Raw genomic sequence first — 26139 nt, forward strand, 5'->3', positions numbered from 1 at the left:
ATGTAGATTGCGAGACCCCGCCCACTATGCCCACAGTTGTCTGGAATGACGCGGAAGCAAGATAATGTAATGAGCACAGCATTTTAACAAGCCCAGGGACTGCACGACCTCTGGCTGTCAAAAAATCTAAATCTCCCCTTATCTCCTCATAAAGAGATAAGATTGCTGCTGAACTCAAACGATAGCGACTGACTATCTCCTCCTCACTCATCCCATCTAACAGGGTTCTCTCCCTGTACACACGCGGACGAGGCACAACTTGTCTCCTCTGTCTTCTCCTCTGATCTCCTGTCCCTCTACCTCTCCCTCGGCCTGTCCCTCTCCCTGTCCCTGTCGTATCCGCGTGCCTGTCCCTGTCACTGTCCCTCGGTCTGTCCCTCCCTTGCCCTATATCATTCTCTTGATCAGCAAGCATGTCATGAAAAAGAATGTTCCTCCGTCTCCTAAACAATCGCAACATTTTGAAATGAGTAGCTGTGAATGAGCAGGTAATGGGCGTCCTTTAAATAGGTATGTGATGATGTCAGGTGACATAGTAAAATGCAAGGTGTTACATTAACATAATAAAGTACTTCTGTGGCAAGCTGTGTGCAGTTGATCTTAGAAGTATTTGTTGTGTGTATTCTGCAGGGAATGATGATATTTGACACTGATGTCACGTGAAGCTTTGTACAAACATTGCTTGAAAATCAATAGTTTAATGTGCAATGCATGTAACACTTCTGAACGCAACAGTCAGTCATGTAATTAGACAAAAAGGCTGAGATTGACGTGGGAAAAGTTTGCTGTAACATGTGTAATTAGCCATGTTATTGTCACATGTTGACAACAATGATTTGTCGTGTGCATATGCATGCATTTCTGTAATGAGGATAGTTGCTATAGAATGAGTTTGCAAGGTGTCACAATGATTAATTACTGTACATGTGTGTAGAAGTTAGGTTGAAGGGCTTGTAATAATAAATGTGTATCGAGAGTGATACACCAAAGAATCCCCTTTAGATAGGCGCACTGCAGACCTGAAAATAAAGACGGTCAGGGGTAGGATGTGGTGTGTATAAATAAAAAACTTTATTAAATATTTGTGTATAAATAAAAACTTTATTGAATATTAGTGTAATAGTGTACACAAAACAGTATATAGTGCTGTACTATACACTAACTAATAATAGACTGCTGTTGGTCTATGTCAACCTCCGTCAAGCGTCTCACTGTGCTCCCATTAGTTCTGTCTCCCTTGAAGTGTGAAAATCTTGGCAAATGCTCTAAATGTCAATAATCTAGATGGGTTATTGTAACCCTATGACATATTGGTATAGATAGGCTCTGCCGAGACTAACAGAGAAGTTCACGCAGCACATCAACGTAATGTGCACACTGCGCATGCGTCATGTAAGTTAAAACATTAGAGTCTGTTTATATGCGAGTTGCGCATGCGCTGGGGCAGTGCGTGAAGTAAATGTTTGGACGGCCCGTATAAGGTTGGTAACGGGTAAAGGGAGTACTGGGTGTCGAGGAAATGTTCAATAGTGATTACACATAGTGACACACAGAGCGTTGTGCCTATGGATCACTATAGATCGTAGTTTGATATGAACCCAGTATATATGCGTATTCTTTGTACATTGGTGCGTTCATGTGTCAAAGTTTGTGCTGTATCTGGTATAGTGTGCGTCTCAAACGGGCGTAGGTACGAGGATGCTGTGCACCTTTAGTAGCAGGAGTAGTGAAAAATAGTAAACGCAGGTTTGGGCTGCACCCGACATGCTGCATGTTTCGTCACTTCCTGTGACTTCACCCCGGATGAAGTCACAGGAAGTGACGAAACATGCAGCATGTCGGGTCTTTAGCTGTATGATTCATACCTTACCACGCCAGCTATCTCTACTAGCTCCTCTAGTGCGCTGACCTGTGTCTAACTTTCATTTGATACACCCATTTAAAGAGGTGTCAGTGCTGCTACAGGGCAGCACTTGCTATTCACTATCAAAATAGCCTGCCTGCTTTCAATACTACCGTGCATGTTTTTGCATGTTTTTTCCATGCAGCCCTGTATAGACACAGCTGCTCTGACTACCTAGGTCTCGTGTGCTATACCATTTCTCAATTGCAGCAGTTTACGAGTGAGCAGCTCTGCGGTCACATGGGCACCAAAAAACCCCGTTGAAAATATTACCAAGCAGCCCAAACCTGCGTTTACTATTTTTCACTACTCCTGCTACTAAAGGTGCACAGCATCCTCGTACCTACGCCCGTTTGAGACGCACACTATACCAGATACAGCACAAACTTTGACACATGAACGCACCAATGTACAAAGAATACGCATATATACTGGGTTCATATCAAACTACGATCTATAGTGATCCATAGGCACAACGCTCTGTGTGTCACTATGTGTAATCACTATTGAACATTTCCTCGACACCCAGTACTCCCTTTACCCGTTACCAACCTTATACGGGCCGTCCAAACATTTACTTCACGCACTGCCCCGGCGCATGCGCAACTCGCATATAAACAGACTCTAATGTTTTAACTTACATGACGCATGCGCAGTGTGCACAATTACGTTGATGTGCTGCGTGAACTTCTCTGTTAGTCTCGGCAGAGCCTATACCTACCAATATGTCATAGGGTTACAATAACCCATCTAGATTATTGACATTTAGAGCATTTGCCAAGATTTTCACACTTCAAGGGAGACAGAACTAATGGGAGCACAGTGAGACGCTTGACGGAGGTTGACATAGACCAACAGCAGTCTATTATTAGTCAGTGTATAGTACAGCACTATATACTGTTTTGTGTACACTATTACACTAATATTCAATAAAGTTTTTATTTATACACAAATATTTAATAAAGTTTTTTATTTATACACACCACATCCTACCCCTGACCTGTCTTTATTTTCAGGTCTGCAGTGCGCCTATCTAAAGGGGATTCTTTGGTGTATCACTCTCGATACACATTTATTATCTATCTAGCCCATCCCCAGGCAGCACGCCTCTACCTTCTAGGGGTCTGAGCGAGGTCCCTTTCTATAGTTCTGAAGTGCTTGTAATGCAACGGTTACAATGTAAACATGCAATGTGATTGAATGTCAAATAAGTGACGTCATGAAAAAAGGGAGGACCCAATAAGTATATGTAAACATGAGAAGAAAGATGTACATGAACGTTTGAAGATGCGTTACACATTACAAGCATTGTGTAATGTAAAGCAACATGAATATACAGTGTATGTGTTAGATGTGTGACATGTGTAACATCATATAAATAATTGTCGCTCAGTTCAGTAAAATGTGTGATATGATGTGAGGTTCTCCTTTAAGAGTTAAGTATAGGATTTTCCCTTGACACATCATCACATGATGAGTAATGTGACACGCAAATGATGAAAACATCTAAAAGTACAATGTTATGCAAATAATACACGTCAGCTATGACACAATGCAGGGAATGCCCCCCACACTGTAATGCAAATCACGTTTGTATTGTGAGCAATGAAACGTAAACAGTACTATACTGTTATACGTCCCCGCTCCATTGACTCCATTGATGTACAGAAGATTTTTTTTTTCTAAGTGCCGTTCCGGCAGCCTTAGCGATCGTTCTCCCCTCCAACCTGCCAACTTTAGTTGGCGGGAGAAATTGGCCATAACATCTCAATTTCCTAGTGCCGATCAGCCCCGATAAGCTGATTTTGGTACTTGAATACAGCCGATTTAAAAAAGTGGCGATCAGTGGCGAAAACAGGCTTATCGGCAGCCGACTGGCCATAACAAAATTATCGGCTACGAAACCTGCCGAAATCAAGCACTTATCGGCGCTTACTGAATCTCAAACCCAATTTTGGCTATAAAATGCCGAAAAAATCCTTATCAACGCTTACTGCATGAGGCCCAAAATCTCTCTCTATCTTTCTATCTATATCTCTCTATCTATATCTCTCTCATCTCTCTCTATCTATATCTCTCTATCTATCTATATATCTCTATCTCTCTCTATCTATATATCTCTATCTATCTATCTATCTATCTATCTATCTATCTATCTATCTATCTATCTATCTATCTATCTATATATATATATCTATCTATCTATATCTCTCTCTCTATCTATATCTCTCTCTATCTCTCTCTATCTCTCTATCTATATCTCTCTTTATCTCTCTCTATCTCTCTCTATCTATCTCTCTATCTCTCTCTATCTATATCTCTCTCTATCTATATCTCTCTCTATCTCTCTCTATCTCTATCTATATCTCTCTATCTATCTATATATCTCTATCTCTCTCTATCTATATATCTCTATCTCTCTCTATCTATATATCTCTCTCTATCTATATCTCTCTATCTATATCTCTCTCTCTATCTATATATCTTTATCTTTCTCTATCTATATATCTCTATCTATCTATATATATATATCTCTCTCTATCTTAATATATAAAATCAAAGGTTGGTACTAGCTGCGGTGAATGTGATTGGTCCGTGGCCACCCCGACTGTCATTGCCCAAGAGGTACGCCCCACTGTGACACACACCGCCCACACGACTGTCATTGGCCAAAACTTACACTGACATCACTGACACACACCTACTTCACTGTCACACACTTGCACTGACAGCATACCCCCAAAGAAGCCCTGCAGAGTCACACACACACACACACACACACACACACACACACACACACACACACACACACACACACACACACACACACACACACACACACACACACACACACACACACACACGACAGGCAGTGGCCAGGCAGCCTCCGGAAGGACCCTCTTCCTCCTGCTGCTGCTCCCACCAGATGTCGCTCTCTCTTTCCTCCGGCTATGGCGTCGTTGGCAATAGTGAGGCGGTCTGTTCCCGCCCGGCTCCTGTCAGGTGCGTGTTTTCCCGCCCAAAGACCCGCCACTGTCCGCGCGCTCACCCACTCTGCTGGGCACTCGCGTAAAGTCACACAAGATGGCGGCGTTGCCAATACTGAGGCGGTCTGTTCCCTCCCAGCTCCTGTCAGGTGCGTGTTTTCCTGCCCAAAGACCCGTCACTGTCCGGGCGCTCACCCCCTGCCCCCCTCTCCCCTCCCGCCCTTGGCGCGTGACGGTTGCTCCCTCCTCAGAGAGGCTACAGGATTTACCCGCGCTGCGGGGTCAGTCAGAATCCAGACATAGCCAGTCGGTGTGTCAATGTCACACAGAGTGGGCGGACATGCTTTGTGTGGGGTGAGGGCCACCCTCTGTCTATAATAAACACTCATGGCTACCAGCCCCCTTATAAAAAAAGGCCTCACCTCCCTCCCCAGCGCTCACTCACCTCACCTCCCACTGTCCCCCCCCTCGTGTCTTCTGTCCCCACCCCCTCCTGTCCACTGTCCCCCCCCCTCGTGTCTTCTGTCCCCACCCCCTCCTGTCCACTGTCCCCCCCCCCTCCTGTCCACTGCCCCCCCCCCTCCCTCCTGTCCCCCCTCCCTCCTGTCCACTGTCCCCCCCCCCCCTCCTGTCCACTGTCCCTCCTTCCCTCTGGGGGGTGGGAGAGGGGGAGCACACAAATAGGGGGGAGAGGAGGGAGCAGGAAATTTAACTCACGGGCAACGCCGGGTCTCTCAGCTAGTCTATCTATATCTCTCTCATCTCTCTCTATCTATATCTCTCTCTCTATCTATCTATATATCTCTATCTCTCTCTATCTATATCTCTCTCTCTATCTATATCTCTCTCTATCTCTCTATCTATTTCTCTCTCTATCTCTCTCTATCTATATCTCTCTCTATCTATATCTCTCTCTATCTCTCTATCTCTCTCTATCTATATCTCTCTCTATATATCTCTCTCTATCTATATCTCTCTCTATCTCTCTCTATCTATCTATATCTCTCTCTCTATCTATCTATATATCTCTATCTCTCTCTATCTATATATCTCTATCTCTATATCTCTCTCTATCTATATCTCTCTCTCTATCTATATCTCTCTCTATCTCTCTCTATCTATATCTCTCTCTATCTCTATCTATATATCTCTCTTTATCTCTATCTCTATCTCTCTCTCTCTCTATCTATATATCTCTCTCTCTATCTATCTATATCTCTCTCTCTATCTATATATATATATATATATATATATATATATATATATATATATACTAGCTGAGTGGCGGGTCTTTGGGCGGGAAAACACGCACCTGACAGGAGCCGGGCGGGAACAGACTGCCTCACTATTGCCAACGACGCCATAGCCTGAGGAAAGAGAGAGCGACATCTGGTGGGAGCAGCGCTGCAGGAGGAAGAGGGTCCTTCCGGAGGCTGCCTGGCCACTGCCTGTCGTGTGTGTGTGTGTGTGTGTGTGTGTGTGTGTGTGTGTGTGTGTGTGTGTGTGTGTGTGTGTGTGTGTGTGTGTGTGTGTGTGTGTGTGTGTGTGTGTGTGTGTGTGTGTGACTCCGCAGGGCTTCTTTGGGGGTATGCTGTCAGTGCAAGTGTGTGACAGTGAAGTAGGTGTGTGTCAGTGATGTCAGTGTAAGTTTTGGCCAATGACAGTCGGTGGGCGGTGTGTGTCACAGTGGGGCGTACCTCTTGGGCAATGACAGTCGGGGTGGCCACGGACCAATCACATTCACCGCAGCTAGTACCAACCTTTGATTTTATATATTAAGATAGGGACCTGCAAAAATGTGGAATAAAGAACACCCAATACACAGTGAGGGTAAAGTGAAGAGAACCGGGAGGGGAAAATAAAATCAATGGAAGAAGCTCAACGACAAGAATATACAAGCTGTGGTAAAATATACTGTATAATAAATGCATTTTAAACTAATCATTTTGAACTACGCTGATCCATGTATACATACAGTTGATGTTGAACAGTAATAATTACAAAAAACAACCCAAGTTCATGTCCTCATTCAGGCCTTTGGGGGCCATAGAATCCAGTCTGTGAATCATCCTCGCCTCAAGCTGGAGCAAAAGCCTGTGTCTATTTCCTCCCCTGGTTGGAGTATGGGCTTGTACAACGGGCATACAACGAAAGGTGGCTAAGCTGTGCTGTTTAAGCTTAAAGTGCCTTGCCACTGGTAACAGCTTAAGATCATCAGAATTGGTGGGGTCAGCAAGGGCCTTGCGTATTGTGGAATTGCTATTCGTTCCTTAAGCATACGCGATGTCTTGCCCACGTAAACAAGCCCACAGGGGCATTTGATAATGTAGACTACAAATTTTGAGTCACAATTGAGAAAATCCACAATTTTAATTGGATAACCTTTATGCGTTAAGGGAGAGTGTGTGTCTGAGAGAGAGAGGGAGAGTGTGTGTCTGAGAGAGAGAGGGAGAGTGTGTGTCTGAGAGAGAGAGGGAGAGTGTGTGTCTGAGAGACAGAGGGAGAGTGTGTGTCTGAGAGAGAGGGAGAGTGTGTGTCTGAGAGAGAGAGGGAGAGTGTGTGTCTGAGAGAGGGAGAGTGTGTGTCTGAGAGAGAGAGGGAGAGTGTGTGTCTGAGAGAGAGAGGGAGAGTGTGTGTCAGAGAGAGGGAGAGTGTGTGTCTGAGAGGGAGAGTGTGTCTGAGAGAGAGGGAGAGTGTGTGTCTGAGAGAGAGGGAGAGTGTGTGTCTGAGAGAGAGGGAGAGTGTGTGTCTGAGAGAGAGGGAGAGTGTGTGTCTGAGAGGGAGAGTGTGTGTCTGAGAGGGAGAGTGTGTGTCTGAGAGGGAGAGTGTGTGTCTGAGAGGGAGAGTGTGTGTCTGAGAGGGAGAGTGTGTGTCTGAGAGGGAGAGTGTGTGTCTGAGAGGGAGAGTGTGTGTCTGAGAGAGAGAGGGAGAGTGTGTCTGAGAGAGAGGGAGAGTGTGTGTCTGAGAGAGAGAGGGAGAGTGTGTGTCTGAGAGAGAGGGAGAGTGTGTGTCTGAGAGAGAGGGAGAGTGTGTGTCTGAGAGAGAGGGAGAGTGTGTGTCTGAGAGAGGGGAGAGTGTGTGTCTGAGAGAGAGAGGGAGAGTGTGTGTCTGAGAGAGGGAGAGTGTGTCTGAGAGAGGGAGAGTGTGTGTCTGAGAGAGAGAGGGAGAGTGTGTGTCTGAGAGAGAGAGGGAGAGTGTGTGTCTGAGAGAGAGAGGGAGAGTGTGTGTCTGAGAGGGAGAGGGATAGTGTGTGTCTGAGAGAGAGAGAGAGAGAGAGAGAGAGAGAGAGAGAGAGAGAGAGAGAGAGAGAGAGAGAGAGAGAGAGAGTGTATGAGAGAGATAGAGAGAGAGAGAGTGTGTCAGAGAGAGAGGGTCTGACAGTCTGAGAGTGGGTCTGACAGAGTGGGTCTGACAGTCTGAGAGTGGGTGTGACAGTCTGAGTGAGAGTGGGTCTGACAGTCTGAGTGAGAGTGGGTCTGAGAGTGAGAGTGGGTCTGAGAGTGAGAGTGGGTCTGAGATAGAGTGGGTCTGAGAGTGAGAGTGGGTCTGAGAGTGAGAGTGGGTCTGAGAGTGAGTGAGTGGGTCTGAGAGTGAGTGAGTGGGTCTGAGAGTGAGAGAGTGGGTCTGAGAGTGAGAGAGTGGGTCTGAGAGTGTGCGAGTGGGTCTGAGAGTCTGCGAGTGGGTCTGAGAGTCTGCGAGTGTGTCTGAGAGTCTGCGAGTGGGTCTGAGAGTCTGCGAGTGGGTCTGAGAGTCTGCGAGTGGGTCTGAGAGCCTGAGCGAGAGAGTGGGTCTGAGAGAGAGTGGGTCTTAGAGAGAGTGGGTCTGAGAGTCTGAGAGAGAGAGTGGGTCTGAGAGAGAGAGTGGGTCTGAGAGTCTGAGAGAGAGAGTGGGTCTGAGAGTCTGAGAGAGAGAGAGTGGGTCTGAGAGAGAGAGTGGGTCTGAGAGTCTGATTTCCCTACCCCCTGCCCGATTTCTGTGTGTGCACGTGTGCATTTGCGTGTGCACAGACACCAACCCACAGTCAGTCAGTCACCCAAAGAGAAGCAGTTCCAGCCATCACATTAGTGGTGAGTTCATTAAATGTTTCACCAAATACAGCAGGCTAATTTTTAAGTTCATAATTTTGTATGGCCCTCGAATGATTTTATAAATATCAAAATGGCCCTTGGCAGAAAAAAGGTTCCCCACCCCTGCTTTAGAGAGAACACACAAGAGTCAACATGGCTAAAGAGCCCGCAAGGTTTTTACTCATGTGGCAACTGTAAAGTTTGTGATTTTTGCTGCAAAGGGATGAAAAATACATTTAAGTCAAATAAAACAAATGATGTTTTTAAAATTAACCAATTTATTAATTGCAATACAAATTTCGTCATTTATTTATTAGAATGTACCTGCGGTTTCCAATATACTGTATACTGTAGGACAAACAACCCGTGCTTTGAAAGTTAGAGCATTGGAACGTATAGGAAATATAAGAAGAAAGGTAGATACACACAGTGTTCCAAAACATTTTAATCTCTGTCATGCATCTAATCCAAAGGATTTAACCATTAAAGGCATCGAACATGTCCCCCCCCAATTGGAGAGGGGGTGATCGTGCGAAAGAATTAATAAAAAGAGAGACCTTTTGGATTCACCGCTTAAAAACACTAAGCCCGGCAGGTTTAAATGCTGATATAGAGATTGGTGTTTTTATTTAATTCTGTGTGTTTCTTCCTTTTTCAAATAGAGTTTTGAAGTATTTTTTAAATAGTTTTTTAATAATTTAAAATAGTTTTTTAATGGTGTATTAAGCTAATTTTCCATGTGTTCCTGCTCTTATAATATATTATACTGTATTAATTATGAAGAAGAAAGCTATATTAAGATATTTAAGATAATGCTTTTAATAGTTCATATGTATCATATATGTATATTTATATTCATTCATATATATATTTTTATAAAGTTTTATAAATATTTATATTTTATGGTACCTTGCAAAGTATCATTCATGTTTTAATGTATGGTTACATTTAAGTCATACTAATTTGAACTTTTTCTTTTGTTTCCCCTAATCTCTTGCCTCATTTTATTTGAGTGATACAATTTCTTATAAATAGAGATATATCAGTAAAAACCCTCATAGTCTATTTGTTAAGAATACAATGAGTATATAGATTTTATACTGTTTATTTATAGGATAGTTTTTATATGTATTAGTTAGTATTGTAGTGCATTTTTGTGATATTGTTAATAAAGTTTTTATGCAATTTTGTGTTGTAAAGAAGTTAGCAATATGAGGATAGTTGTCCCGCCCACTGGCCAATTAGGATAATGATAATCCAACCAATGAGAAGCTCTGATTGATTCTATCATCCAATCAGAACCCATTAGAGGTATATATATATTTTAAGCTTAGATGCATCAGATCAGACTCCTGACGAAGCTTGGATACAAGCGAAACGCGTTGAGTGAACAGCAGCAGCATTGGTGTGTCCCCAGAACCCCCTCTGAATCGTGGATATCATCTTTTTCGATCGATCGAAAACCGGAAGTGAAGCGACGGCCGAAACCGGAAGTGACGCGACGCGATTTCGAGAGTAGGGCTGATGGTGACCCAGAAGCTGCGCATCTATAGTTTTACGTGTCTATGCACATTGTGCCAAATGTGAGTGCAATATCTATTGCTATATAAATGTATTTTATGGTGAGCATGCAATGTTGCACTAAGAGTGTCATCTTTTTCATTGAGGGCCTGTCCTGTTGAAGCCTGGCACCTCCCATCTAGCAAGTCTTCCATATACATATTGCTGGTATTATTTTGGAATATTATGAGTCCCCATTTTGCTGTTTTTTCAGTTGTTTTTTTGATGAACATATTACACTATATATATATATATATATATATATAAAAATATATATATTTTTTTTTCCCACATACGGTGACACCTGCGCTTCCCACAAGCCTTCTATCTACAATCAACATAAGGAGAAATTGGACTTTGCCCTTCAGGGTTAAGCTGCAAAGTTTACCGGTTTTCCATTTTTTATTATATACACAAATACACTTAATCAAGCACTATTTATTAGTTATTAGTATTGTTGCACCTTTAATAGTAGCGCCTCACGTTCACTTTTTTGCTATGGGAAGGGATGCAAAGTTTTGCAAGGGCATACCTGGATGATATAGCTGTGTTCAGTAATTCCTGGGAAACCAACATAGTGCATGTAGCAGCGGTGCTGAAAAGAATTAGGGAAGCGGGGCTGACATTTAAACCTACCAAATGTCTAATTGGGATAGCCGAGGTTCTGTATCTAGGGCACAGAGTGGGTGGAGCCGGCTAAGGTAGACACCATCTTTCAGTGGCCAGTGCCCCGAACCAAGTATCAGGTCATGGCTTTCTTAGGCACCGCTGGCTATTACAGTGAGTTTGTCCCACAGTATAGTGCCCTTGCCAAACCCATGACTGACTTAACGCAGAAAAGACTCTCGGTTCTGGTAGCCTGGTCTCCTGCCTTTGAGGAAGCATTCCAAGCACTGAAGACAGCACTGGCTAGTGCTCTGGTTCTGGCTGAACCAGATTAACCGAAGCATTTCCTTGTACAGACCGATGCCTCCGACTATGGTAGCAGTGCTGTACTAAGCCAGGTGGGCGAGGAGGGGGGTGAACACCCCATCGTCTATCTGAGCAGGAAGCTGCTTCCCAGGGAAGTGGCTTATGTCCCTATTGAGAAGGAATGCCTGGCCATTGTATGGGCACTCAAACTGCAGCCCTACTTGTGTGGCTGGGCATTCACTGTGATCATTGATCACAATCCCCTCAGCTGTTTGCAGAGGGTGTTGGGGGAGTGTCGTGGGAGAGGGGGTTTGGCCCGTTATTAAAGGGGTTACACCCCATTTGGCCACCCCCTGCTCTCACGTGGAAAGCAAGGGGTTAACTGGACTGCGGTCCAGTAATGTGTTTTTACCCTGCTTAAGCATCCAAATGTATATTCCCCTGTAAATGTGTATTGTTCCCATTCCAGTGTCTGCACCAACACTCACACTTGGATCTATGTGGGAGAGAAAGGGTTAATGTTAATTCAGTGATTATAGCCCTTTGTTCCATTTTCCTGCCTTTGCAGGCTCCATTTTGCAGCTCTCCATAGGTCGCCATTGCAGCTCCATGCAATCCTATGGTGAAACTGGCGTTTTGGACCCATTTTCAGCAGAAGACCTGCAGGTGGCGCCCGAGTGGAGGAGCGGCGGTTTCCCATTGTAAGTCAATGGATCCATTCATTTCAATGGGGATTCCTCGACGCTGACCTCCAGGAACGGGTTGGCAGCCATCCAAATCGCAGAAGCAGATACAATGTCTGAAAAAGAGCTTTTGATCACCTTAGTTCAAGTTCAACTGCAATTGGCGTGGGAAACTTAGGTTCTAGGGCACCCAGAAATAAAATTATTTTTGCCCCTAGACCCTAGGAACCCCCACACATGACCACCACTGGGTCCAAGAATGAGGGACCCCCGTAAAGGGTGGCGCTCGACACGAGGGTCGCACCATTGACTCTAATGGGAGCGGAGGTCCCATTGAATCCTATGGCGGCGCCAGCCCATGCATTTCCTATGGCGGCACCAGCCATATAGATTCCAATGGGGGAAAGCCGCGTGGCTTTAAAAATGCTAAGTCCAAAAGGGTAAAAAGTGTAAGCCCATATCTCCGGTTCTGTGAGTACCAGAGGGCTGGGATTTTGGTCGCATGTAGTCACTGTTCCGGCATGACTGCATGTCCATTTCCAGCCCTCTCTGATCAACCAGACGGAGTATGGGCAAATGTAAAAAATTGTGGTTTTCCAATAGACTTCAATGGCGGAGTTGCTCCATTGAAAGCCTTTAGCGGCGGAGCCCATTGACTTCAACAGCGGAGTTGCTCCATTGAAAGCCTATAGCGACGGAGCCCGTTGATTTCAATGGGAGAGTGAAACACAGAGATTTCTTTTAGCTATAGCGGAGAATCCTGCATTAAAGTTAATAGGGGATTTTAACTTGTTTTTTGTATCTCCGGTTCTGGGGGCCGTCGAAGGCTAAAACTTGGCCACTATGGCAAGGGTCCTCCGGCATGAGGACCTGGCAAATTTCAGCCCGTTCAGACCCACAGAACTGATTATTTTAATATAGGTAGATATTAAAGAATATACTGTTTTGCAAGGCTGGTATAAAAGCCCAGGAAAATTACTGGCTCTGCTTTATATTTAATGTTCAGGGGGGAGACAAGTGGTCTACAATAAACCCTCTGATCAAAGGCTGACCACTCTGATTGTGTACAATAGGGCGGGGGAACGCAGAGCCTGAGTGGTCTGCATGTGTCATAATTCACACTTACAGACAGAAGGGTTGCCTGACTTCAAAGGAGTCTGCTAGACATTCAGGCACCCCAAGGTTAAGGGATGGGGGCTGAAACTCCATATAAACGAGTGTAAGCCCTATACCCATTGTCTTTGTGTCTTTTCGTGATGTCTTCATCTGAACCTGTATTGCTGAATGAATTGCCAATCCTGTATCCTGATTGCTTCATTGTCCAACCCTTAAGTAAGTGTTATTTCTTGTCTGTTATTTGTATCATCTTGTGTGTTCACCTATCTAAGGAATAAACTATATTTATTATATCTAAGTCGTGTTCAATTCAACCCAGATATTTTGGTGTGTATTATAACTAGCTACCGGGACAGGGAGACTGGCAAATTACTTCGCTGGAGCCTTGCCCTTCAGGAGTTTGACTTGACCATACAACACAAGAAGGGTAGTGAGCAAGGTAATGCTGATGGACTCTCCTGACAGGACATCCCCAGCGACCCAAAATCTTCAAGGACATTCAGCTTGAGGAGCCCCCTGATGCGGTGACTTCCCTAGAGTCTTCATCTTGAGAGGGAGGTGTGACGGGAGGGGGTAACCAGGCTCTATTATAAAGGTCAAGCCCATTTTGGCTACCCCTGCTCTGTGTTTCAGGGTCTCAGAGAATTAGCACTTGGACCCAGTAACATTATATGATCGCATTGTACTTTGTGTAATAAAACAAGCGATTGCTAGTGTATGAGTTTCAAGGGGGGTTTGCGGAGGAACCGTTGGCAGAATGTGCCTAGGAGGTTGGGGTCCGAAGTTGCCGGTTCCCCCCTAAATGTACCCAGGAATCATGCCTGATTCTCGTATACATCTAGACACATTGTCCCAGCAATACTTCCACTTGAAATTGTAAGCACAACTCACCACTAGGGTACCCTGCTTCAGTACAGCACAGAAAGGAGAATGAGGCACAGGGATAAATATGTATTCCTGTAGCTGAGGAATTCCCTGGGTTAAGGGGGGTACCCAGCTAGTGCCAAGGTGACCCACAACCAGTATAGGGTTTGTGGGTGCCCAACCGTATTTAAGTTTGGGGAGACTCTGAGAGTCCAAACTGAGTCAGAGGGAAAGTATGTGGGAAATAAGGCAGGCAGAAATAAAACAAAATGTCAGAAATAAAACAAAATGTTTCCTTTTCTGTACCCTGTACCCCCAAGATCTTCACCTAAAGTCCCACATAGCTGAAGGGGTTCCCTGAGACTCAGTGTGTATTAAAATATAATTTAATATTTATAAACATTCGGAACCGATGTACAAACAGGCAGCCTGTGCAAAGCCATAGGCGCCAGTACATCTGCTGGACATTGGAGTTCAAAGAAGCCAGAGGGGTGAACAGCATTTGGTTAGCAGGGAAAGGCAGAGTACTAAGTCCGGAGATCAATGGCAGTCCTCCGGGATGCCACTTGTTCTGCCAGACCTAGGGGCGCCTGTCCAGCAGGTGGCATTAAGATAGCTTGGGGAGACGATGCAGGCTTGCGCATGTCCCTTAGCTATTTCAAATTTCCAGCTGATCCGGCTTTTCTACCCGGCTTGACTGGCTGCTTGGGAAAGTTAAAACCAGAGACAAAACATGGAACACAGACAGAAAGTTCCCACGCGCTGATTGGCTGTCCGCTCTGCTTCTATTTTATAATGAAGCAGAGAATACTATAAGAAGCCCTGAGCCAATCAGATGGTATGTTGCCCTTGAGTCTGAGCTGACAGAGCGCGGGCGGACTTTTCAATTATACTTTTTTTGTAATATCAAAGCAACCAGCTTCAATTTCAAGCCTGAAAAGCCTGCCCGCCAGAGACTAAGTCCAGACTTTTGCGTCCTAGTTCTCACAAACTAACGTAGTGGATGCGGCTGGGATTTTATGCCGGTTTGAGTTCCAGGAGATTTGGGTTGACTCAGGAGGGACCAAGTTCTCAGAAGAGAACGTAGCGGTGGCATGTGGAATTGTATGTCAATTTGGGTTCCAAGAGATTCTGGGCTAAGTCCCGGTCAGGGTAAAACTCTCCCAAAGAGTTCCCTGCACCTTGGAAAGTCTAGTTTTCAACCTAGCCCCAAAGTAAGTGTGTCTTTTCGTCTCTATTTTGTGTTTCATTTTGTGTTTCATTGTGTATGCGAATTTATGCCGAATGAATGACAATTTATTTCTCTACCTTGTTTTGCTCAATGAATGATCCCGGTAAAAAGGTGTAAATAACATGGTCTTCCGTGACAACCAGTACTTTTAAAACCGAAACCTTCTGGGTTCACTTATCACTAAGTACAGGACAAAGTAATTTAACAGAGTTTATTCTGGGTAAACCATCAAATAAACATACCACACTGGGGACCTGGGGGGATGTCTCTAGTCTCACTAGGTGCAGGGACCTGCTCCAAATGGGGTTACCCTGTCCGCTTCTGCTTCAGGATATCAGAGTGCTGAGCACACAGCATCCACTCTGATGTATCTCCAACTGGTCACAGTCAAACTCCACACTCCATCCCAGAGGTCTCTCAGATGGACTAGTGCTCTGACCAGCAGTGACCCATATATAGCCCTTGGTGGCTATCCTTTAACATTGAGTCAGAGCAGCCAGCCAAGAGAAACCGGGCCTGGGGATCAGACTTGGTAACTGATTCTATTTACTAGTCCCATACCTTTGTCCAGATCATATCTTTTCTATGGAACAGCTCAGCTAAATGGATTACAGAAACTCCCTCCATAGAAATGACAGGAACAGGCCCATAACATAATTTACATTTGCAGGGCTGACATATTAATTTCATCAGCACACAATACCAAGTATCTAAGCTAAGGGGGGAATTGCTAACAGAGGAATAAATACAGACATAAGGTATTTATGTATAAGTCAGGACTTAGAATGACACGCAGCTAGCCCACATTCCCTGTACTTCCCCAGACATTACATACATTGGGCTGAAATATACATTACTTAGCCAGCCAACTTATACTTTTTTTTAGGGGTAACTAACTGGGATTTCTCTTTATTAGGTCAGCCAGCTACTCATATCATCACAAGGTCCTAGGCAGTATAGTGGGGTCCTGAGCCCATGGAGGGACTTCACACTTAGTAAGACCCCAAACTGCCTCTTAGCATGGAGGATATAACTGTCATTTACAGCAGGTGCTTCCAAAGTAGTTCACCTGAATACTTTTTGTGGGGTAACACTTTGGAAGCTGAGTCATTGACCGCTATACCACCCATGCTCTCTGCATACACTGAGGGGCAGTTTGGGGCCTTACTAAGTGCACAGTCCCCACACGGGCTCCGTAACCCCCTATACTAACTGGGAGCCGACATTCCATTATTTTGACAAATCCCTTAGAGACACCTCACGACCTCCCTGTTGGGAATCGCTGGTGTGTTCCCCCACAAGCTCAGGACACTATACTGCTTGGGATCAGTCACACAGTATTGTAATAATCTGATGAGGAGGCAATAACATTTTTTTAATTAGGGGTTTGCGGAACTAATATTTTCCATCATCGCGTGCACAATGTAACATAGGTGGGGAACCACTGCTATAAACCGACACGTGTAAGAAGGAGATCCTATAAACCAGGCCTGCCCAACTCGTAAAGTGAGAAGGGCCGAACTGCTCCAAGGAAAAAAAAATCATCATCATCATCATCATCATCTCTCCTTCACCACCTCTCATCATCCTCATCCTCATCTCTCCCCCAGAACCCCTCACTATCAATCTTTACGATACTCCCCATCTATATCTCATACCACCATCTCTCCCCCTCACCCACACAATACCCCCCTCCACATCCCCCCGCCCATTCCATGTCAGCAGCCCCCCCCCCAAGTCAGCATCCCATGTCAGCATCCCCCCATGTCTCTCTTCCCTCAATATAACACTCTCTCCCCCTACCCTAAATCACACCCTCTCCCCCTCCCCTCAATATGACACACCCCCTCCCCTCAATATGACACTCTCCCCCTCCCCTCTAAATGACACTCTCCCCCTCCCCTCAATATGACACTCTCTCTCCCTCCCCTCAATATGACACTCTCTCTCCCTCCCCTCAATATGACACTCTCTCCCTCCCCTCAATATGACACTCCCCCCCTCCCCTCAATATGACACTCTCCCCCTCCCCTCAATATGACACTCTCCCCCTCCCCTCAATATGACACTCTCCCCCTCCCCTCAATATGACACTCTCTCCCCCTCCCCTCAATATGACACTCTCTCCCCCTCCCCTCAATATGACACTCTCTCCCCCTCCCCTCAATATGACACTCTTTCCCCCTCCCCTCAATATGACACTCTCTCCCAATCCCCTCAATATGACTCTCTCTCCTCAATATGACACTCTCTCCTCAATATGACACTCTCTCCCTCTCTTCAATATGACACTCTCCCCCTCCCCTAAATGACTCTCTCCCCCTCCTCTCAATATGACTCTCCCCCTCCTCTCAATATGACACTCTTTCCCCCTCCCCTCAATATGACACTCTCTCCACCCCTGCAACTCACATCATACCCTCCCCCTGCAACTCACATCACTCTCTCCCCTCCCGGCACCTCACATCACTTCCCCCCCTGCACCTCACATGTCAGCAGCCCACCCCCCCTCACATGTCAGCAGCCCACCCCCCACTCACATGTCAGCAGCCCACCCCCCCTCACATGTCAGCAGCCCACCCCCCCCTCACATGTCAGCAGCCCACCCCCCCCTCACATGTCAGCAGCCCACCCCCCCCTCACATGTCAGCAGCCCACCCCCCCCTCACATGTCAGCAGCCCACCCCCCCCTCACATGTCAGCAGCCCACCCCCCCTCACATGTCAGCAGCCCACCCCCCCTCACATGTCAGCAGCCCACCCCCCCCTCACATGTCAGCAGCCCACCCCCCCCCTCACATGTAAGCAGCCCACCCCCCCCCCTCACATGTAAGCAGCCCACCCCCCCTCACATGTCAGCAGCCCACCCCCCCTCACATGTCAGCAGCCCACCCCCCCCTCACATGTCAGCAGCCCCCCCCCCTCACATGTCAGCAGCCCCCCCCCCCCCTCACATGTAAGCAGCCCACCCCCCCTCACATGTCAGCAGCCCACCCCCCCTCACATGTCAGCAGCCCACCCCCCCTCACATGTCAGCAGCCCACCCCCCCTCACATGTCAGCAGCCCACCCCCCCTCACATGTCAGCAGCCCACCCCCCCTCACATGTCAGCAGCCCACCCCCCCCTCACATGTCAGCAGCCCACCCCCCCTCACATGTCAGCAGCCCACCCCCCTCACATGTCAGCAGCCCACCCCCCTCACATGTCAGCAGCCCACCCCCCCTCACATGTCAGCAGCCCACCCCCCCTCACATGTCAGCAGCCCACCCCCCCCCTCACATGTCAGCAGCTCACGCCCCCTCACATGTCAGCAGCCCACCCCCCCTCACATGTCAGCAGCCCACCCCCCCCCTCACATGTCAGCAGCCCACCCCCCCCCTCACATGTCAGCAGCCCACCCCCCTCACATGTCAGCAGCCCACCCCCCCTCACATGTCAGCAGCCCACCCCCCCTCACATGTCAGCAGCCCACCCCCCCTCACATGTCAGCAGCCCACCCCCCCTCACATGTCAGCAGCCCACCCCCCCTCACATGTCAGCAGCCCACCCCCCCCTCACATGTCAGCAGCCCACCCCCCCCTCACATGTCAGCAGCCCACCCCCCCCTCACATGTCAGCAGCCCACCCCCCCTCACATGTCAGCAGCCCACCCCCCCTCACATGTCAGCAGCCCACCCCCCCTCACATGTCAGCAGCCCACCCCCCCTCACATGTCAGCAGCCCACCCCCCCCTCACATGTCAGCAGCCCACCCCCCCCTCACATGTCAGCAGCCCACCCCCCCCTCACATGTCAGCAGCCCACCCCCCCCTCACATGTCAGCAGCCCACCCCCCCCTCACATGTCAGCAGCCCACCCCCCCCTCACATGTCAGCAGCCCACCCCCCCTCACATGTCAGCAGCCCACCCCCCCCCTCACATGTCAGCAGCCCACCCCCCCTCACATGTCAGCAGCCCACCCCCCCCTCACATGTCAGCAGCCCACCCCCCCTCACATGTCAGCAGCCCACCCCCCCCTCACATGTCAGCAGCCCACCCCCCCCCTCACATGTCAGCAGCCCACCCCCCCCCTCACATGTCAGCAGCCCACCCCCCCCTCACATGTCAGCAGCCCACCCCCCCCTCACATGTCAGCAGCCCACCCCCCCCTCACATGTCAGCAGCCCACCCCCCCCTCACATGTCAGCAGCCCACCCCCCCCTCACATGTCAGCAGCCCACCCCCCCCTCACATGTCAGCAGCCCACCCCCCCCTCACATGTCAGCAGCCCACCCCCCCCCTCACATGTCAGCAGCCCACCCCCCCTCACATGTCAGCAGCCCACCCCCCCCTCACATGTCAGCAGCCCACCCCCCCCTCACATGTCAGCAGCCCACCCCCCCCTCACATGTCAGCAGCCCACCCCCCCTCACATGTCAGCAGCCCACCCCCCCCTCACATGTCAGCAGCCCACCCCCCCCCCTCACGTGTCAGCAGCCCCCCCCCTCACGTGTCAGCAGCCCCCCCCCTCTCACGTGTCAGCAGCCCCCCCCCCTCTCACGTGTCAGCAGCCCCCCCCTCTCACATGTCAGCAGCCCCCCCCCTCTCACATGTCAGCAGCCCCCCCCCTCTCACATGTCAGCAGCCCCCCCCTCTCACATGTCAGCAGCCCCCCCCCTCTCACATGTCAGCAGCCCCCCCCCTCTCACATGTCAGCAGCCCCCCCCCTCTCACATGTCAGCAGCCCCCCCCCTCTCACATGTCAGCAGCCCCCCCCTCTCACATGTCAGCAGCCCCCCCCTCTCACATGTCAGCAGCCCACCCCCCCCTCACATGTCAGCAGCCCACCCCCCCCTCACATGTCAGCAGCCCACCCCCCCTCACATGTCAGCAGCCCACCCCCCCTCACATGTCAGCAGCCCACCCCCCCTCACATGTCAGCAGCCCACCCCTTCTCACATGTCAGCAGCCCACCCCCCCTCACATGTCAGCAGCCCACCCCCCCCTCACATGTCAGCAGCCCACCCCCCCCTCACATGTCAGCAGCCCACCCCCCCTCACATGTCAGCAGCCCACCCCCCCCTCACATGTCAGCAGCCCACCCCCCCTCACATGTCAGCAGCCCACCCCCCCCTCACATGTCAGCAGCCCACCCCCCCCTCACATGTCAGCAGCCCACCCCCCCTCACATGTCAGCAGCCCACCCCCCCTCACATGTCAGCAGCCCACCCCCCCCACATGTCAGCAGCCCACCCCCCCCACATGTCAGCAGCCCACCCCCCCCCCCTCACATGTCAGCAGCCCACCCCCCCCCCCCTCACATGTCAGCAGCCCCCCCCCCCCCCCTCACATGTCAGCAGCCCACCCCCCCCCCCTCACATGTCAGCAGCCCACCCCCCCCTCACATGTCAGCAGCCCACCCCCCCCCCCTCACATGTCAGCAGCCCACCCCCCCCCTCACATGTCAGCAGCCCACCCCCCCCCTCACATGTCAGCAGCCCACCCCCCCCCCTCACATGTCAGCAGCCCACCCCCCCCCCTCACATGTCAGCAGCCCACCCCCCCCCCCTCACATGTCAGCAGCCCACCCCCCCCCCCTCACATGTCAGCAGCCCACCCCCCCCTCACATGTCAGCAGCCCACCCCCCCCTCACATGTCAGCAGCCCCCCCTCACATGTCAGCAGCCCCCCCCTCACATGTCAGCAGCCCCCCCCCTCACATGTCAGCAGCCCCCCCCTCACATGTCAGCAGCCCCCCCCCTCACATGTCAGCAGCCCCCCCCTCACATGTCAGCAGCCCCCCCCTCACATGTCAGCAGCCCCCCCCCTCTCACATGTCAGCAGCCCCCCCCCCTCTCACATGTCAGCAGCCCCCCCCCCTCTCACATGTCAGCAGCCTACCCCCCCACCAGCCCGTTTTTCACACCCAACCCCCCCACCAGCCCGTTTTTCACACCCAACCCCCCCACCAGCCCGTTTTTAACACCCAACCCCCCCACCAGCCCGTTTTTAACACCCAACCCACCAGCCCGTTTTTAACACCCAACCCACCAGCCCGTTTTTAACACCCAACCCACCAGCCCGTTTTTAACACCCAACCCACCCACCAGCTCGTTTTTAACACCCAACCCACCAGCTCGTTTTTAACACCCAACCCACCCACCAGCTCGTTTTTAACACCCAACCCACCCACCAGCTCGTTTTTAACACCCAACCCACCCACCAGCTCGTTTTTAACACCCAACCCACCCACCAGCTCGTTTTTAACACCCAACCCACCCACCAGCTCGTTTTTAACACCCAACCCCCACCAGCCCGTTGCACGCACGCCCCCAGCATAGTGTGGGCATAACCCTTATTCAAGATGGCGGCTCTGGCTTCAGTAGTGCCTGTGAGCATGAACAGTACTACCAAGCCTCCTATTGGCTGTGACGTTTCCAGGGTGATTGCCCTGATTAGCCATGGCATTGGCAGCATCATGCTGGCTTCTGCGCATGCGTGATCCTAACCTAGGCTTGAGGTCCCGGGATTAGATCAGGTAATTACTCTTATCCCATCCCCCTCTTATCCCATCCCCCTCTTATCCCATCCCCCTCTTATCCCATCCTCCTCTTATCCCATCCCCCTCTTATCCCATCCCCCTCTTATCCCATCCTCCTCTTATCCCATCCCCCTCTTATCCCATCCCCCTCTTATCCCATCCCCCTCTTATCCCATCCCCCTCTTATCCCACCCCCCTCTTATCCCACCCCCCTCTTATCCCATCCCCCTCTTATCCCACCCCCCTCTTATCCCACCCCCCTCTTATCCCACCCCCCTCTTATCCCACCCCCCTCTTATCCCATCCCCCTCTTATCCCATCCCCCTCTTATCATTGTGCCTCCCCCTCTTATCCCATCCCCCTCTTATCATTGTGCCTCCCCCTCCCTATATCTATGCAATAAGGGGCACAGTGAGGGGGGGAGAGAGGCACTGTGAGGCCCTATGAGGGGGAGGGGGTGACCGAAAGACACTGTGCCTCTCTCCTTCCCTCACTGTGCCTCTCTCCTTCCCTCACTGTGCCTCTCTCCTTCCCTCACTGTGCCTCTCCTTCCCTCACTGTGCCTCTCCTTCCCTCACTGTGCCTCTCCTTCCCTCACTGTGCCTCTCCTTCCCTCACTGTGCCTCTCCTTCCCTCACTGTGCCTCTCTCCTTCCCTCACTGTGCCTCTCTCCTTCCCACACTGTGCCCCTCTCCTTCCCTCACTGTGCCTCTCTCCTTCCCTAAATGTGCCTCTCTCCTTCCCTCACTGTGCCTCTCTCCTTCCCTCACTGTACCACTCGCCCCTCTCCTTCCCTCACTGTGCCTCTCTCCTTCCCTCACTGTGCCTCTCTCCTTCCCTCACTGTGCCTCTCTCCTTCCCTCACTGTGCCTCTCTCCTTCCCTCACTGTGCCTCTCTCCTTCCCTCACTGTGCCTCTCTCCCTCCCCTCACTGTGCCTCTCTCCTTCCCTCACTGTGCCTCTCTCCCCCTCACTGTGCCTCTCTCCCCCTCACTGTGCCTCTCTCCTTCCCTCACTGTGCCTCTCTCCTTCCCTCACTGTGCCTCTCTCCTTCCCTCACTGTGCCTCTCTCCTTCCCTCACTGTGCCTCTCTCCCCCTCACTGTGCCTCTCTCCCCCTCACTGTGCCTCTCTCCTTCCCTCACTGTGCCTCTCTCCTTCCCTCACTGTGCCTCTCTCTCTCCCTTCACTGCCCTTCTCTCCCTTCACTGTGCGCTTCTCTCCCCCCTCGCTGTGCCCCTTTCTCTCCCCCCCTCGCTGTGCCCCTTTCTCTCCCCCCCTCGCTGTGCATCTCTGTCGCCGTCCCCGCTCACTGTGCATCTCTGTCGCCGTCCCCCCTCACTGTGCATCTCTCTCATCCCCCTCACTGTGCATCTCTGTCGTCGTCCCCCCTCACTGTGCATCTGTCACCCCCCCCTCACTGTGCATCTGTCGCGTCCCCCCTCACTGTGCATCTCTGTCATCGTCCCCCCTCACTGTGCATCTGTCGCCCCCCCCCTCACTGTGCATCTCTCTCCTCCCCTCACTGTGCTGTGATAGAGGCACATTGAGGGAGAGAGGGGCACAGTGAGGTTGGGGGGGGAGAGGGGCACATGGGGAGAGGAAAAAATGATTATGAATGTTATGTAAATATTTTAAAAATTGTATTTGTGATCTTTATTTTTTTTTTCCCTGTGCTCATTATTCTGCTCCATATGAAATGTTCCTAATATTTCAATATACTAAGATTAATCACTTTTTTTCAGTGTTCTTGTGTGTTAACGGAGGAAGGGAGCAGCGCTGATTGAGGAGACCCTAGGGAGTGATTCATGGTATGTTTATCAATGTAAACTTGTACATCCTCATAACCTTTTATATAACACAGAACAAATGCAAAGAAAGCTGCAAAATGGCCAGTGTGGGGATCAGACCCACGACCTTGGCATTATTATCACCACAACTGAGCTATCCAGCAAGCAATTGTATGTAGCACACGAGAGGCAGCGCAGGTACTGCTGGAAAGGTATTTTACTCGTCACTTAGTGTATATTTACAGGCAAAAAGGAACAGATAACGTTTCAGGCCTCTGTGTGTGTGTCCTCCTCACTGGGCCTCTCTGTGTGTGTGTGTGTCCCCCTCACTGGGCCTCTCTGTGTGTGTGTGTCCCCCTCACTGGGCCTCTCTGTGTGTGTGTCCCTCACTGGGCCTCTGTGTGTGTGTGTGTGTGTGTGTGTGTGTGTGTGTCCCTCACTGGGCCTCTCTGTGTGTGTGTGTGTGTGTGTGTGTCCCCTCACTGGGCCTCTCTGTGTGTGTGTCCCACCTCACTGGGCCTCTCTGTGTGCGTGTGTCCCTCACTGGGCCTCTCTGTGTGCGTGTGTCCCTCACTGGGCCTCTCTGTGTGCGTGTCCCCCCTCACTGGGCCTCTGTGTGTGCGTGTCCCCCCTCACTGGGCCTCTCTGTGTGCGTGTCCCCCCTCACTGGGCCTCTCTCTGTGTGCGTGTCCCCCCCTCATTGGGCCTCTCTCTCTGTGTATGTGTGTCCCCCCTCACTGGGCCTCTCTGTGTGTGTGTCCCACCTCACTGGGCCTGTGCGTGTGTGTGTGTGTGTGTGTGTGTGTGTGTGTGTGCGTGTCCCCTCACTGGGCCTCTCTGTGTGTGTGTCCCACCTCACTGGGCCTCTGTGTGTGTGTGTGTGTGTGTGTCCCCTCACTGGGCCTCTGTGTGTGTGTGTGTGTGTGTGTGTGTGTGTGTGTCCTCACTGGGCCACTGTGTGTGTGTGTGTGTGTGTGTCTCCCCTCACTGGGCCTCTGTGTCTGTGTGTGTGTGTGTGTGTGTGTGTCCTGTCTGGCTGTGTGTGTGTGTCCTGTCTGGCTGTGTGTGTGTGTCCTGTCTGGCTGTGTGTGTGTGTGTGTGTCTGTCTCCTGTCTATCTGTCTCCTGTCTGTGTGTGTCATAGGGGGAGAGGTATGAGGAGGGGGAGATAGTAGGAGCTGAGGGGAATGTGTGGGGAGGGGGAGATTTAAGGAGAGGGGGGAAGTATGTGGAGAGGAGGGGGAAGTATGAACAGGAAGGGTGTGTGTGTGTGTGACTGTGTGTGTGTGTGTGTGTGTGTGTGTGTGTGTGTGTGTGTGTGTGTGTGTGTGTGTGTGTGTGTGTGTGTGACTGTGTGACTGTGTGTGTACGTATATTGGGGAGGGAGGTTGAGTGTGGGGAGGGGAGAAAAATACATTGGGGTGGGGGTGTAAGAGAGAGGAATGGGGGAGTGTGAGGTGGGGTGAGAGTGATGAGGTGTGTGAGAAGGGGGGTTCTCGCAAGGCCGCCGAAACGTGGGTGGGTGGGGGGCCCCGGTGGAAACGTTGTTCCTGGGCCCCGGGAAAGCTGCCTGCGGCCCTGCATGGCTGTGATGTCACTGACTGCCACGAGGAGAGCAAGAGACCCTATTTTGCAAAGTGTAATATACACACAAGGTCAGGAATGTCACATTTTTAAAAGTTTTAATTAATGTCTAAAAAAAAATTATTTAATTTTAATTTATCAATTAATTATTTAATTTTAATTTGTTAATTATTTTCATTTTAATTAATGTCTTCATTATTTATATACACACAAACACACACTGCAGGGCCCACCTCCTATACACACAGACACACACTGCAGCCCCCACCAACGGGACGCATTATGGTGCCGAGGCATCACGTGATGCCACATTGTCATGGCAACATGTCACCGCCTGACGTCAGTGTCTCGTTGTCATGGCAACGGGGTGCGTCACGTGATGTAATTTGTTTAATAAATAATTTTTTGTGTCCCGGTTTTTCATTTTGAAAATCTGGTCACCCTATCCATATGAATTGTTCCTAATATTTCAATATACTAAGATTAATCACTTTTTTCAGTGTTCTCGTGTGGTAACGGAGGAAGGGAGCAGCGCTGATTGAGGAGACCCTAGGGAGTGATTCATGGTATGTTTATCAATGTAAACTTGTACATCCTCATAACCTTTTATATAACACAGAACAAATGCAAAGAAAGCTGCAAAATGGCCAGTGTGGGGATCAGACCCACGACCTTGGCATTATTATCACCACAACTGAGCTATCCAGCAAGCAATTGTATGTAGCACACGAGAGGCAGCGCAGGTACTGCTGGAAAGGTATCTTACTCGTCACTTAGTGTATATTTACAGGCAAAAAGGAACAGATAACGTTTCAGGCCTCTGTGTGTGTGTCCTCCTCACTGGGCCTCTCTGTGTGTGTGTGTCCCCCTCACTGGGCCTCTCTGTGTGTGTGTGTCCCCCTCACTGGGCCTCTCTGTGTGTGTG

The 26139-nt window shown here is 49.8% G+C and overlaps 1 protein-coding gene across 5 annotated transcripts in view; it reads left to right on the forward strand.

The window, feature by feature from the left end:
• Window positions 1-21709: 21709 nt before the first annotated feature.
• Window positions 21710-26139, forward strand: part of LOC142464331 (uncharacterized) — a 40490-nt gene continuing 36060 nt past the window's right edge. For 4 of the 5 annotated variants that reach the window (XR_012787650.1, XR_012787651.1, XM_075567833.1 and 1 more), the window contains exons 1-3: window positions 21710-21839; window positions 23587-23652; window positions 25715-25780. The gene's annotated coding sequence lies outside the window, so the exon portion shown is untranslated. The remainder of the gene's footprint in view (window positions 21840-23586; window positions 23653-25714; window positions 25781-26139) is intronic. The other variant, XM_075567835.1, reaches the window with a different exon arrangement.

Source organism: Ascaphus truei, chromosome 12 (assembly GCF_040206685.1).
Source record: "Ascaphus truei isolate aAscTru1 chromosome 12, aAscTru1.hap1, whole genome shotgun sequence".
Taxonomy (NCBI): Eukaryota; Metazoa; Chordata; class Amphibia; order Anura; family Ascaphidae; genus Ascaphus; species Ascaphus truei.